At 36.1% G+C, this 285-nt stretch overlaps 1 protein-coding gene across 1 annotated transcript in view; it reads left to right on the forward strand.

The window, feature by feature from the left end:
* Positions 1-285, forward strand: part of LOC119587059 (ets DNA-binding protein pokkuri-like) — a 21,642-nt gene that overhangs the window by 18,701 nt on the left and 2,656 nt on the right. The gene's annotated exons all lie outside the window — the stretch shown is intronic.

Raw genomic sequence — 285 nt, forward strand, 5'->3', positions numbered from 1 at the left:
AACATTATCCACAGAATCTCATATCTGCTTGTGGTTTCCTCATGGTCACAAAACATTATTTTTGGGGACATGGCGAGCTATTCTCCATTTCGTAACCCGGCAATAGCGGAAATTGGAAGGCCGAAAGTGTCTCATGCTCTATGTCCAGATCAGAAGAAAAAAAAGTTATTTATTTTCACGACCAGCATAAAAAAAGTACGGCAACGATTAACTTAGAATAACAGTTTTGAAGTAAATTGAATCGAAATTTAAATCAATTTTCGTTGGAGTAACATATACACACAC

Source organism: Penaeus monodon, chromosome 22, assembly GCF_015228065.2.
Source record: "Penaeus monodon isolate SGIC_2016 chromosome 22, NSTDA_Pmon_1, whole genome shotgun sequence".
Lineage (NCBI taxonomy): Eukaryota > Metazoa > Arthropoda > Malacostraca > Decapoda > Penaeidae > Penaeus > Penaeus monodon.